This window comes from Episyrphus balteatus, chromosome 2 (genome assembly GCF_945859705.1).
Source record: "Episyrphus balteatus chromosome 2, idEpiBalt1.1, whole genome shotgun sequence".
NCBI classification, from domain to species: Eukaryota; Metazoa; Arthropoda; class Insecta; order Diptera; family Syrphidae; genus Episyrphus; species Episyrphus balteatus.
The window spans coordinates 80,391,137-80,404,148 of record NC_079135.1 but is presented as its reverse complement, the minus strand read 5'-3'; the positions used below and the strand labels follow the sequence as shown (position 1 = coordinate 80,404,148).

The window sequence follows — 13,012 nt, the reverse complement described above, 5'->3', positions numbered from 1 at the left end:
GATAGGGGTGTAAAAGCCCCCTTTTTGGTTTTTTCAATATATCTCGTGAACCGAGCAAAATTTTAGTATATTGCTCTCAAAACTTTTTGTAGAGAATTGAATTTCCTATTAGAATAATGTTTTTTTAAAAATTGAAAAAAAAAGTTTCCATACCAAAATAGTCGAAACAATCATAAAAAAAATATCAAAAAAATCGATTTTTTGAGTTTTTTTGCTTTTTTAGTTTTACATTTTTTTTGGGTTGAGATAGGCATAAACATTGCTCTAAAGAAAAAAAGAAGATTAAATTTCCTTCAAAACCCTGTACTCACTAAATTTTTTCATTGAAAATTAACCGAAGTATGGCCATTTTAATCTATCTTTTTTTTTCGCATTTTTAGTTTTACTCAAGTAAAACAGAAACATTTGAGGGGAAAGTACGATAACTTAAGCACCAAGAACTGATAATGAGATTTTGTAGAGGGGTTAAATACAATCATTGTTTACTATGGGAGGAGGGGTCTATGTCCCCCCGTTTTGGCGGGAGGGGCAATTTTCTAAAAAAAATACTTAAAATAAAAAAAAATTATTAAAAAACAACGGCAACACTCACAGTTTTGATTGATACTTTTTTCAAAAGCTAGAATTATAAACTTAATATTAATTTTAAAATGAAGTTATTTTAATCAATTTTTTTTTTAATAAACGAGTGATTCCAATAATGAGAGTATTTTGTCTATTTTTCAATTTTCTCAAAAAGTAGAAGGCATAGGAACATTATGATTTTCATGATTTGATAAGAAATCAATTAAGGCAGTTTACTTTGTCGATCAATTTCGTATGGAAGTCCATAGTCTTTGTGAAAATTGTACTCAATGTGCTTTTTAAACTTTTTTTCACAAGTTTTGACTTTGAAATCGGGTATTTCAAAAACAATTGATTAAAATAACTTCATTTTAAAATTAATATTAAGTTTATAATTCTAGCTTTTGAAAAAATTATCAATCAAAACTGTGAGTGTTGCCGTTGTTTTTTAATAATTTTTTTTTATTTTAAGTATTTTTTTTAGAATATTGCCCCTCCCGCCAAAACGGGGGGACATAGACCCCCCTCCCATAGTAAACAATGATTGTATTTAACCCTTCTACAAAATCTAATTATCAGTTCTTGGTGCTTAAGTTATCGTACGTTCCCCTCAAATGTTTCTGTTTTACTTGAGTAAAACTAAAAATGCGAAAAAAAAAGATAGATTAAAATGGCCATACTTCGTTTAATTTTCAATGAAAAAATTTAGTGAGTACAGGGTTTTGAAGGAAATTTAATCTTCTTTTTTTCTTTAGAGCAATGTTTATGCCTATCTCAACCCAAAAAAAATGTACAACTAAAAAAGCAAAAAAACTCAAAAAATTGATTTTTTTGATATTTTTTTTATGATTGTTTCGACTATTTTGGTATGGAAATTTTTTTTTTCAATTTTTAAAAAACATTATTCTAATAGGAAATTCAATTCTTTACAAAAAGTTTTGAGAGCAATATACTAAAATTTTGCTCGGTTCACGAGATATATTGAAAAAACCAAAAAGGGGGCTTTTACACCCCTATCTTCAGTTTCCACCCTCTCATTTAATAGCACTCCGCGGTCTTATGTTCTTTTATAACTAATTGAACGATTCCTGCAATAAAAACCCGTGAACGTCTTAGTTCCTTTCTAAATGACATAATCAATAGCCTATTATATTTAAGAAAAAAATCGTTTTTAAACAAGAAACATTTAAATTTGGCTATTAATTTTAGTCTTTTAGAGTTTCAAGCACTACCGCCATTTGCCGACATTGTCTCGTTGATTCCAGCGGATAGTGTAGGCTTGTAGTATTAAGCAAGAATTCCCTGCAAAGATTTCAACCGGAACTGTCCGGATTCGTCTTTTAGAACCATTTGAAGTTGAAATTACATGCATTTTAAACCTGACTTGATTTTTTTTAGTACCTACCTACCTGGACTGGTTTAATATAATTTTTTTTTGCTGCTTTCGATGCGCTCAACTCGAATCCGAAAAAATTAATCAGCTAACGTTTTTGAAATATTACCGTAAGAAAATGAAAAAAAAACTTTTTTTTAATATTCCTGACCCTATTCTTTTATATAAAGAATATTGTTTGAACACATTTTGTCGGCACAACGCCAAAACCGCGAATCTGCATTTATGGACATTTTCACTTTAATGCGTCATTTTATTTGTTATCGGTCCCTCTATTCACTGCCTCGATCCCAATCCTTCATCTGTTGCATAAGAGTCTAAAATATCGATTTCCGTTGCACGAGTTTCCATAAGAATGCATGAGTTTCCAAAACTTTAAAGTCGTTTTTCTCAAAACTACAATTTTGCAGATTCATGGTTTTGGCTTTGTGTCCACGATTTAATAACGGTTTCTATTATAACTATTTTCCTTCTTTCAAGACCTGTTCAAATCTTTTCCATATCTTTTTTATTTCCCGAGATATCTTAAAATAAAGTAAGTGGGTTTGGCTGTATGTATAATAAAGGAGATAATGACGGTATAATTTCTATGGTAGGTATAACATGCCAAACAACTCAAGATATCTCAGGCGGTAAAAAAGATATAGAACAGATTTAAACAGGTCTTGAAAGAAGGAAATTAGTAGAACCGTTACTAAATATGTTCAGACAATTTTCCTTATATAAAAGAATAAGGTCCGAAATAGTAAAAAATACAACTTTTTTTGCATTTTATAATGGTAATATTTCAAAAACAGGAGCTGATAAATTATTTTTGACTTCGGATTCGAGTTCAACACACCAAAAACCTTCAGAAAAGTATATTTTGGTTACGGCAAATCACATTGTCTTCGTTAAATTTCATGCAAAAGTACTAGTTTTCGAGTTTTTTCAACTTAAATAGCCATTTTTCACTTTAGTGGGTGGGGCAGTGGGCGGAAATTACTGGTGTTGATTTATCTTTTTATTTTCTATTATTCTATACTTATTTATTTCCACTTTACCATACAAGGTTCCTCACTGTGCGGCCTCTGCAGAAACACTTAACTCATTGAACTAAAGAAAAATTCAAATTGGAAGTGAAAGAGGTACTATTGTCAGCTATAAAAATTCAGAGTCTTTCCGGTCAAAGCCTGGCAGTTTTGTCATGTAGCCCGTTTTAAGGCTAGAAGCGTTGAACATGAGTTTTTTGCTCAAGTCCTGTTTTTTGGTGTGTTGGTCGAGGGGTTAATGAATTTTCTTGGTATCAAATGAAAGGTACAACCAAGGACCTTTTTGGAATATAATCCTTCTAGGCCTACCTAATATGATCAACTTAAATTTACTTTTTTAAAACATTCAAAAAACTACAGAAAAGCTAAAAATAGTTTAACTCAGTCAAGTCAAGGTTTTTTTTTATAATATGGCACGTGAATATTTATTTTGATGAGGAAGATGATTTTGAATTATTTCGCACCAAAGACATTAAACAAATCCTGTACAAATTAAATACCTCCAGCTCCACATATAGTTAGTTAGACCGTCACATCTCACATCGTTTATATTTATGAAACAATTTTGTTAAATTAAAATGCTAAACTAGTGAAAAAAGTTGGAAATTGAGTTTTATTAAAACTTCGAACCATAAATTACTTTGTGGGAAAACTGTGTACGAGATAAAAAATAATTTGATAAATAAAAATGTTTTCCAACTATTATCCAATGTTTAAATAAAAGAATAATTAAAAACAAAAATCTATTGAATCGTTGATTTTTAAAGGGAGATAAGTGCATTTTATAAATTTTTTAGACGAAATTAAAAATGGATATAACTTTTTTATAAGGAACTAGCTGAACCGGCGGACCTTGTTCCGCCATTTCCTGTATTTATTTCTAATTTTCGACTCTGTAATTAGTTAATTTTCAAATGAAAAAGAGGATCAAATCTTGAAAAGTTCATAAAATGAGTTTAAAAATATTCACTTTTAAACTTTTAGCAAAAGTAGCCTATGCAAAATACTCATGCATGAGCATAACTAAAACTTATATTTTCTATTAGTTTGAGATTTTTTGCAGGCTTTTAACAATTCAAAAAAATAAAAAACAACTCAAAAATGCACAGTACACATAATAAGGTAATATATTCCGAACGTTGTCAAAATTTGTTTGTCAAAATTGGGCACCAATCTGTCAGGTCGGCCTTTAGTTTTTATATTTCAATCGCAGTAAACAGGAAATTTGTTTTTGTTTTAATTTACATATAAAATGTCATTTAAAAATATTATAAATTGAAAAATAACAAATTTTCTTCGTGTTTCATCGCGGAAAATGGTAAGTAATTGTTTAAAAATTAGTGGTGTGCGTGGTTTATCGGTTTTTGTGCGTTTTTCGTCGATGTTTTAAACAATTAAGAATTCGGTAGCTGACATTGGTCGCCAAAGTGTCATGTTTTGACAATCTGGCGACCAATGTCAGTTCGGAATATATTACCTTTTTATGTGTAATGTGTCAAAATTGTCCCTAAAAGTTAGTTGTTTTTCAAAAATTTGTATTTCAAAATACAGGGCCTTTGAAAAAAATCCGTATTAGACTCCTAATTTTTTTTTTTAAATATCTTTCTAATGGTGTAACTCAAATGTCTGTGCAAAATTTTGCGTACCTGTAATTAGTTTTTTGTCGAAGGGTTATGACTGCAAAAAAACCTTCATAACTTGGTTTCGAAATTTTTTTTGAATTTTTTCAACACCTTTTTTAATTATTAAATAAATTTGTCTATCATTTAAAAAAAAGTCAACTCTTTACAACTTACCGTTTAGAAAATAGCCTCTTTTTTCAATGTCGTGTTACCAATATTTACCCAATAAAATCTGAATTTTTTTTTTTTGCCTTAAACCTTCTCCTCTTACTCTTATGCTTCTTTGATTTAAAAAAAAATTAAGAAAATAAGTCAGCTGGTGTGGCCGGTTAGCGAACGTACACAAAACCAAACTTTAATGTATATAATAGATATTTATCAGCCTGTTTTTGATGTGTTGCAAGTTCTTTGAACCCATTTACCAGAGATACACAGAAGGAGATGGGAAACTTGTGACGTCACACTTGTTTGCCTACAAGCCCCGTCGGACATTTTAGGCTAAGTATGCGTGAAAAAACGGACGCTTTTGGCTAAGTATGCGTGAAAAATCGTACATTTCTGGCTAGGTGTGCGTAAAAACACCGTGGCTACACTATGTGTGTTTTTCACATTTATTCACGAATACAAAAGAGATTACAACAACACGAAATAAACAAATGGGTTTTGGGGGGTAAAACGTACGAAAGGTTCCCATCTCCTTTGGGTATCTCTGCCATTTACAATAAGTTAAAGCAAATATGACGAGCTATTTTTACAAAACAAGTACCTACAATCCAGTTTTTGTATGGCCCAAAAGCATTTGTAAAATGGACTTGTCTCTTTTTCAAAACAAACGTTTCACCTCCAGAGAAAAGAAAAATACTAGTTTAAAGTAGATGGAACTAAAAGAACTTTTGAAATAAAATTCGATTTATAAGTTCAAGTGACCTCAACTCCAAAAATTTACAAAGCGTGAAGCATGAATATACTGTGAATTTTAATATTCTAAGGGAATTTGTTTAAATTCAGACACTTAGAAAATGTATGCCCTTAGAATATTAAAATTCACAGTATATTCATGCTGTGAGTTATATATAGTGTCGGTAAACATCGACCAAAATAAGGCGTCTTAGTAAGGGTACGACAGATCTAACTGATGAGCCCACTGTCGTGCCTGGGCGAAACGCTTTATAAATTTTTGGAGTTGAGGTCACTTGAACTTATAAATTGAATTATATTCAATTTTTGTTATTTTTTTTTTCTTCGTTATTTTGATATTAAAGTTTCACAGATTAATAGCTCTATATCTCTAAAAATACTTTCTTTCATATAACTTACTTTCTTTCATATAAAACGAAACTCTACATTTTTAAGACCTTAAAACATCCAACCTCTAGAGAAGTGGACCTGACCCATTATTATTCATTATATTCCTCACACATTTATAGTTAATTTTTCTACATATGTATTTCGGAAATTTTGAAACTTATTGATTTTGATACAATTGGAGTCATTAGGGTCAATGTGGGTAAATGTAAACAGGGGTAAATGAAAACATGGCTCATAACAAGTTTCATTTAAATCTCTTTGATGCATACATAAGTACAAATCGCGGACGCATGTATCTTTTAACATATACGTAAAGCTCATTGCTGTCAAGAGAGAATTCATTCGACGAGCGTATTTTCCGTGAAAGATAATTTTTTAAAGTGCCAAACAAGTCGTTAGTCTTTCAGAAAAATTAAATATTTTTGCAGATTCAATTATGTCAGTATAATTTGCAAATACTTTTTTGTTTTTAATTTTGATGTAGATTCTATGTGATACAAGCAAATTTTAAAATACAGGGCATTTATGTCGATTTGCATGTGTTTACATTTACCCCAGAATATTTTTCATAATGGGTAAATGTAAACAACGTATTCTGGGGGTAAATATAAACATATATTTTTGCTGAAATTATTGGTTTTAATAAAAATAACGTATTTTTAGTCAATTACTATTGCTAAAGTGCCGCGGAGTCACATTTTAAAGTAGCCAACACCATCATTTTCAGTGGATGATGTTGCAAAATCGGTCTTTGACGTAAAAAAACAAAAAATTTGACGTTCGGAGCTGCTCAGGATGCATATTGGGCGCCTATATAAAGAATCAAAGGAAGAAAACAAAAACTTTTATTGAAATTTGAAAAAGTTTTTGTCAAATACCTTCTTGAACGTTTTTCAAGTTGTTATCCATATGATAAAGAGGAAATTCTAAATTTTAAACCACAGTTTACATTTACCCCAAATTTGTAAAAAAACACAAACATGGTGGGGTATTTGTAAACATGCCATATTTGACAGTAATGTAAACAATTTGGGAAATATTTGTTTATATTTATAAAGAAGAATTGCCATCATTTCATATTTGCATTTGAAGATACCATTCAAGTTGTTCCGTGAAAACATATAAAAATCTAAAGTCGAAAGAAAAAAAAGACATGAAATTGTTTACATTTACCCACATTGACCCTATACCATAAGTGAGTGTAGATCGTGCATTGCTCAAATTAAATGGAATGACATAACAAACAAATGCAGGGATTCTCAAAAAAGAAACGAAGATACTCGCATAATTACCTGTTTAATAAAAACCCCTTTGTGTTTTTTTTATTTCCGTGGAAGAGCATTTTTAGAGAATTAGGGGAAAAAAGATTCATATACACCTTGATATAACTTCTCCTCGCAATTTGTAATGTCACAATCAACAGAAATATCAATACATCTGTTAAATTACTCAAAAATAGAACAATTTTCAATAAATTTTTTCAATTAAAAAAAAAAAAAATGTTCCACATACGCCCCAGTGACCTGAAGAAAAAACAACCTTTTTAATTATAAAAAGTACTGAATCAAAGTAAAGTTGAAAATAATTGAATCATAGGGTGATATGCATAAAAAGTAGTAAATTCTTTTGCTAGAAAAAATGTAAGGTATAAACTTTTTCTATCCACATTTTGTGCATATAAAACCTAGTTTATACTAATTAAATTCCTTTTTTGTATGCATATGGGCCAAAGCATCAACTTTGATCTTTGAAAATAGTCTGATAATAATTTTAAAATTTTACAACGTTGTTTCAACTTTGAACCAAAAATGTAACCATCGAAGAATGGCTTGAAGATTTTTACTTTCCATGTATAAGATAACGTGGAAAAATCAAATTAATTTGACTGCGATCAATTCAAGATTAAGAACTTTTATAACGGCAGAAATATTGTCTCATTTTCTGTGAGAAAAACAAAATGAAATTTGCAGGATTTCATTTTGTCACTTTCACATAGATTTATAAAAATAAAAATGTAAAAGCTGCTTCATAGGTATGAAAAATAAAATACCTTCCATTCAATATATTTTTTTTTTTCGAAAGAAAAAACCTAATAATATGTTACCGTTACCGCAAAGGGATTCATTCATTCATATGTGAACTCTTTTAACATTTATAAATATGTATAAGAATCATATTGTTAAGAGGCTTAAATATACATAAAGCATAAATTGCTTTGAAAATTGAACAGCTAAAAAGTAAAGGGAAAATGTTGAAATTATTCATAAGCAAAAAATCCTTTCTAAATCTCGAACAAAATTATATTGAAAAATCATATTGCCATCCTGCCATCTTTGAATCTCCATTTCAATGTATAATATAGCTGCAGCTCTTGGATAAAGGCATCGCATAATATAATATTCCATCGAACCACATGGACAGACAATAGAAATAGACACGGTCAAGTTTTTGGTTTTCGGTTTCGGTAGAATACATATAGAAAAATATGAAGGCAGATTGTCTGGGATTGGATTTTTGCTTTAAGGTTCTTCTTCTTCTTCTTCTTATTCTAAAAGCCATCACCGGCTGGTTTATTGTGATTTCATTTAACTGAAAATCACCACAAAAGATAACGAAATAGGGCAAAAGCCACCAAATTGGTTTTCTATCATTCGATTTAGATAGGTAGGTAGGTGGTAGAGAGGAGTATGTAGGAATATACTTTTTAAATTAGTTCAGAAATTATTTAGTGGCAATTCGAAAGGTCAATAGAGAGTTGGTATTTATTTTAAGTCTGTGACTGAGGTTTTCTTTTCAGCACCCATCAGCAACATTTTTATTGTGTTTTTACTTTTTCCATTTCGGTATAAAACTTTTGAGGACCTTCTGTTGGAGATTAGGTGATAATGACCATCGAAATTTGTTTTCATTTTGAAAAATTCATTCGAAAGCGATACCTACTTTAAAATTACCTACAAAATGTAAAATGATCTTTGTGTTCTCTATTATGAATATTTTTTTGGAGAAAGTTTTTATTAAAGAGCAGTAAAGGAATATAATAAGTTCCATTTCTATAAAATATCTGGGATCTATAATTTTAATATTTTAAAAGTTTAAGGTCGTAAAATTGTTGAAGAAGTTATTGTAATTAAAAACTAAGTTTTAATTTCTTTTTCTCGTATTTAAAGTTAGTCAGAATGTCAAAGTTTTTTTCTTTTAAAATTTGTCTAAAAGTATCAAATGGTTTTTCAATACTTTGCCCCATTATTTATTCCATTCGTAACGTAAATTCGTTACGAACCCCGAAGGAACAATCACAGAATCGTTCGTAATTCGTAATAGCAATTTGTATGATATTTTAAACTACTATGGAATCCTTGATGGTTTATTTCAGAATTTTAGACAAATGGAGTTCATTTTAAGGTCGACTGTTTTTGGTACAAAAGTTGTCAATGAGGAATCTTGTTTTTATAAAATCATTTTGTTTTCCAGACGCTTGACCAACCTCAAAGTAATACCACTGTCGGTAAAATTCTCATCTCCTTCAAAATTATCAAAACCACTTTTTGTTGGTTGCAGCTTCATTCCTCTTATTTTTTAGCTTCCAAAAAATATTAAGAGCTTTTCAGACATTATGTCAACCGACACAACACAACTTGAAGTTTTTTAATTCTAAGACATTCAAAATTGATTATACAGCGGTTTATGATGCAATTTTGTGGTTTGAAATTGATTTCAAAATTTTCCTTACCGCAAAAATTTTCACAAAACGTTTTTTTTTTTTTGTAAAAATATAATATTTCCAAAAATAAATGCTCTATGCACAAATTCATGCGAATTTCGGGTGATACTTTTCTATTCAATTATAAAGTGCTTAGACTTAATCACGTTTTTGAGGTTTTCCTTTTTGAGATGAAACCTCAACTGTATAGGTATATAGAATTATAAGGAAATTTAGGTGTTGATTTGCATTTTGTTTAAATGAACCTGAGATATGAAAAGCCATAGAGAATCATATCTTTGAGAACAAGAACAAGAAATATAAATATAGACTTGGTTTGCATTCAAAAGGATTAGGTTTTAGGGTGGTTGTGGTAATAATTTATGCTTTGGTTAGTGCAAATTTGATGTTTTGTAATGAAGTTCCGTTTGTGGGAAAAACCATATCGTCCTGAAGAAAATATACTCTTTCACAAAATTATTATTTCTTACCACAATTGAATGGTTATCTTTCAGCAGTTGTTATCAAAAATTGTAGATATTATGATTCTTTAAGAGTGTTTTGTGGAATTTTTCATAACAATAGTTTGTTGAAATCATTTTTTGGACACAAAAACACACTGTACCCAAAGTGTGAGTGGGAGTGTGTTCTTCAGAATTCTATTCAGTAAATCTTCATTGAATTAACTAAAAAAAAAAAAAAGAATCAAGAAGTGGCGAATTTATTTCGAAGGTTTTGAGCACGCCACCTTAGATAAAGTTTTACTTTGCCGCTCTGCCCATCGGGGTTGAAAATGAAAACTTAAGTTTCGAAACAAGTTTTGATAAAAAAAAAACATTTTTTTTTTTGAATTTCCAAAAAAAGGCTGACTGAGTGAGTACGACTGGAAGTGACTACGAGTGTGTAGATGAGATGATAGCATACAAACATATATTCGGAAAAAAATCCTCAAGATCCAATTAAATAATATGCACGACTGGGGTCGCACGTACTTGCTCTTGCAGTTCAAAGCATTTTTATGTTAGTTTACTTGTAGATTTTAAGAGCTGGCTCTATATAAATTAAAAAAAAAATTAATATTATGGAAGAGTCGAAATTTAGCGAAAAATTTTGATAAATGAAAAAAAAATATTTTATTTGATTTTTTGGAAAAAATAAAAATGCAGTTTTATTGCAATCGCTTTGAATATAACGTCTGCAAAGTTTAATCAAAATCGTTAGAGCCGTTTTCGAGATATTTGGTTTAAATTGAAAAATTTTTATGGGAGGTACACTTATTAAGCGAGATATAAGAAAACAAAAAAAAAATCAACTTTTAGAATTTCATCAAAATCAGCTGTACCAAATTTTGAAGAAAATCCACCCACCCGTTTAGGCTGTGGAAATGTGTACAGATGAACACACAACCGCACAGACGCACGGACAGAATTGCGAGACCCACTTTTTCGGACTTTTTGGTTGTGATTAAAACCTCAATTTTTTTTTTGAAACGAATCCAATACTTGCCCTATAGAGCAAGTAAAAAGAGGAGTCTTTAAGCTCTAATTATATGAATCTTAATATTTCTTTGGGGTCTTGTTGCTTGTTATTTTTGCAAGCGAAATTATTGTTTTTACTTACGATGAAGGCACCTACTATTCGACAAGTTTAGGATTCGGAAAAAAAAAACAAACTCGAGATAACAATCAGAAATACATAACATTACGATTATGGAGAATGCCAAAAAAGTGTGTCCGACGATTCTACTAGTCTATCTGTCCGTCTGTATGTACCTCGAACTACAGCCTAAACTACTATAGTGATTTTTTCAAACTTGGTAGAAAATAGTTTTGGATTCCCTGGAGGACAACTTGAAAATTTTTTTTAGGACCAAAACTATCGGTACCTGTCATATAACGGAAATATTTAAACATCTATTTTCAAAAACGGCTCTTACGATTTTGATCAAAGTTTTTTAAGAGGCAACTTTTGAAATTAAAAATATGTTTTGTACGGTTATTAACGATACCTGACAAAGAATGGTTTTTTTTTTTATTTATGAAATTCTCGTAAATGATAAACAGATTTCAACGAAAACGTTAAAATAAACATATTTTATAAACCTTATAAAATTTAAAAAAAACACATTTTTGGATTTTTCAAATATGTTAAAAATTTTTTTTTTGAAAAATCAATTTTTTGAAAACGGGTTGAATAAATAGAAGAACTTTTTCTTTGATTTTCGAAAAAATCCAAGATTGGCTGCCCCGATGGAATGTATGGATGTACGCCCCTGCTATAGTCTCTTAGTATGGCCTTACAAAAGTGCCAAAGACAAGTAAACGTAGATGCTATTTAATTTTCAAGTTATACAATATCATCTTGAAAAATTTTCAGCATTTGCTACAGAAAAAAGTATGTGCTAGTAAAACTATAAACTGTCTTTTGAGCATGCAATTTCGACTTATTGTCTCTTATCTGTGCAAAAAGTAAGTTTTTGTATTTTCTAGAAAATATTTAATTTGTTTTGTAATTTCATTAAATTCTATGTTATTGTATAGAAAGTAAAGTAAGTAGGTACTTATAGAATTTTTCTTTGAAGACTTGAACGAGTTTAATTTGTTTTTGCTTTATGTGAGTATACACTAGGGTGGGTCAAAAAAATCAAAATTCTTTTTTTTTTTTGGTACTCCAAAAGATAATCGTATCCAAATCGCAATGCATACGAGTCATAAGAAACCTACTGAAATCAGTGGGCATTGGTTGGGATACGAATATCTTCCAAACGGTTAAAGCAATCAATTTGATTCCAAGGAATTTTTTGGAGAACGTTTAAGCCCCTACAAGAATATATCTTGTTAAGTCGATTTAAAAAAAAATGATTTTTTTTTTTAGTAGAAGCTTGATGTAAAAATGGAAAATTGCGAAGCGGAGGACCTTCACATTAATATTAAGAGCTCATATTTGTTGTGTATATTTTTACGGAGTACCAAATCAAAAATAAAATGCACGACTGGGGTCGCACGTACTTGCTATTGCAGTTCAAAGCACTTTATGTTAGTCTACTTGTAGATTTAAAAAGCTGGATCTAAAATTAAAAAAAATTGATATTGGGGAAGAGCCGACATTTAGGGCAAAATTTTGTTAAATGAAAAAAAAAATTTTTTGTTATTTGACTTTTTTGAGCAAAAAATAAAAATGCAGTTTTATTCCCACTGCTTTAAATATTACGTATACAAAGTTTAATCAAAATCGTTAGAGCCGTTTTCGAGAAATTCGTAATATCGTATTTTTTCGTATGGGAGGTAAACGTTATAAACGAGATATAAAAAAACAAAAAAAAACCAACTTTCAGAATTACATAAAAATCATCTGTACCAAATTTGAAGAAAATCCATCCACCCGTTTAGGCTGT

At 29.9% G+C, this 13,012-nt stretch overlaps 1 protein-coding gene across 1 annotated transcript in view; it reads right to left on the bottom strand.

Annotated features, from left to right (window-relative positions):
* Positions 1-13,012, bottom strand: part of LOC129909540 (odorant receptor 7a-like) — a 61,543-nt gene that overhangs the window by 35,661 nt on the left and 12,870 nt on the right. The gene's annotated exons all lie outside the window — the stretch shown is intronic.